Source organism: Kogia breviceps, chromosome 5 (genome assembly GCF_026419965.1).
Source record: "Kogia breviceps isolate mKogBre1 chromosome 5, mKogBre1 haplotype 1, whole genome shotgun sequence".
In the NCBI taxonomy this organism is placed as follows: Eukaryota; Metazoa; Chordata; class Mammalia; order Artiodactyla; family Physeteridae; genus Kogia; species Kogia breviceps.
In genome coordinates, this window is record NC_081314.1 from 99,346,442 (window position 1) to 99,349,059 (window position 2,618).

Genomic DNA, 2,618 nt, shown 5'->3' on the forward strand with positions numbered 1-2,618 from the left:
TTAACTATAGTAACTGGACTGTATATTGGATCTCCAGAACTTATTCATTTCATAAAATTGAATCTTGTGCTCTTTAACCAACATCTCCCTATTTCCTCCATTCCACAGACCCTGGAAACCACCAGTCTACTTTCTGCTTTTCTGAGTTTGACTTTTTCAGTTTGCACATATAAGTGAGATCACGCAGTTAGTGTATTTCTGTGAGTGGCTTACTTCACTTAGTATAATGTCCTCCAGTTTCATTTATGTTTCACAAAATGTCAGGATATCCATCTTTTTCAGTCTGAAATTTTGAGGTTTAGTCTGCTGAGGTATCGTGTCTTTGAAGAAGACACAAATAAATAGAAAGATATTCCATGCTCAGAGATTGGAAGAATTAATATTGTCAAATGGTCCATCCTACTCTAAGTGTTTACAGATTCAATGCAATTTCTATCAAAATTCCAGTGTCGTTTTTCACAGAAAAAAATAAATTTGTACAGAACAACAAAAGACCCCAAATAGTCAAAACAGTCTTTGGAAGTAAAAACAAATCTGAAGGCATCACAATTCCTGATTTCTAACTATATTACAAAACTAAAATAATTCAAGCAGTATAGTATTGGCAGAAAAACAGGCACATGGATCAACAGAACAGAATAGAGACAATAACAATAAGCCCACACATATATGGTCAAATAATTTACAACAAAGGAGACAGAATATATAATGGGGATAGGGTTATATCTTCAATAAATGGTGTTGGGAAAATGGATAGCTACATGCAAAAGAATGAAACTGTACTCCTATCTTACAACATATACAAAAATCAACTCATAATCGATTAAAGACATAAATTTAAGACTTAAACTATAAAACTCCTAGAAGAAACCATAGTGAGTAAGCTCCTTGCTTACTTTTTCCATTAGTCCTAGCAATTATTTAAAAAATTTGACACCAAAAGCAAAGGCAAATAAAGGAAAAGTAAGGAAGTGGGACTATATCAAATTTAAAATCTTCTGCACAGCAAAGGAAACTATCCACAAAATAAAAGGCAACATGTGGAATGGAATAAAATATTTGCAAATCATATATCTGATAAGAGATTAATATGCAAAATATATAAAAATCTTATACAATAGAAAAAAGCAAACAATCTGATTGAAAATTGGGCAGAGGAACTGAATAGACAGTTTGTCCAAAGAAGACATACAAATGGTCAGTAGGTACATGAGAGGATTCTCAACAACACTAATCATCATGGGGATACCAATCAAAATCACAATGAGATATCACCTCATACTTGTTAGAATGGCTACCATCAAAAAGACAAGAGATAACAGGTGTTGGTGAGGATGAGGAGAAAAGGGAACCCTTGTGCACTGTTGATGGGAATGTAAATTGGAGTAGCCACTGTAGTAAATGGTATGCAATATTCTTCAAAAAATTTTAAAAATAAAATTGCCGTATGATCCACCAATCCTACTTCTGGATATACATCAAAAGAAAAAGAAAACAGGATCTCAAAAAAATCTGCAATCCCCTGTTCATTGCAGTGTTATTCAAAATCCCCAAAGTATGGAAGCAACCTAAGTGTTTATCACATCAGTGGATGAATGGATAGAGAAGATGTGTCATATATATACAGTGGAATATTATTTAGCCATTAGAAGGACATCCTGCCATTTATGACAACATGGATAGACCTTAAGAGAGTTATGCTAAGTGAAATAAATCAGACAGAGAAAGACAAATACTGTATGATATCACTTATATGTGGTAGCTAAAAAAGCTTAACTCATAGAAACAGACTAGAATAGTGGTTGCCAGAGGCCAAGGGTAGGGGAAAAAAGGAGATGTTGGTCAAAGGGCACAATCTTCCAGTTTTAAGCTGAATAAGTCCAGGGAATCTAATGTAGAGCGTAGTGATTGTAGTTAATACTGTGTTATATACTTAAAAGTTGCTTAGAGAGTAGATCTTAAATGTTCTCACCACAAAAAAGAATTGGTAATTATGGAGGTGTTAGCTGAACTGTGATGGTAATATTTTGCAATATTTAAGTGTATCAAAAAATACATTATATACCTTAAACTTATACAATGTTATGTATGAACTATGTCTTAGTAAAGCTGGAAAAAATAAGGCAAAAATAAATAAATAAACCTAACCATATTAATAGTCACTAAAATATAAATGATCTGCACACCTAAATTTAAAGGCAAAGATTTTTGGATTGGATAAAAAGCAAGTACCAGCTCTTTGCTGGCTATATACAATAAGCAGTATGTAGTACATAGTTGGTAGGTGGCACTAGTACAATGGTGACTACATTAGTATCAGACAAAGTAGATTTTAAAACAAATATTACCAATGTAAGTGTATTTCATAATGGTAAAGAGATCAATTACTTGAAAGTTCATAAAGATACTAAACATTCATACCTTTATGAAACAAAGATAGATAGATAGGTGGATAATTACATACATACATATGTACTCAAAGAGAAATTGACAAGTCAGCAATTATAGTCAGTTTTCAATATCCCTCTCTCAACAAATAACAGATTAAGTAGAATAAATGAAAAGAAAATCAGTAAGGCTGTAGAAGATATGAACATTGCTATTGATCAGCTGAACCT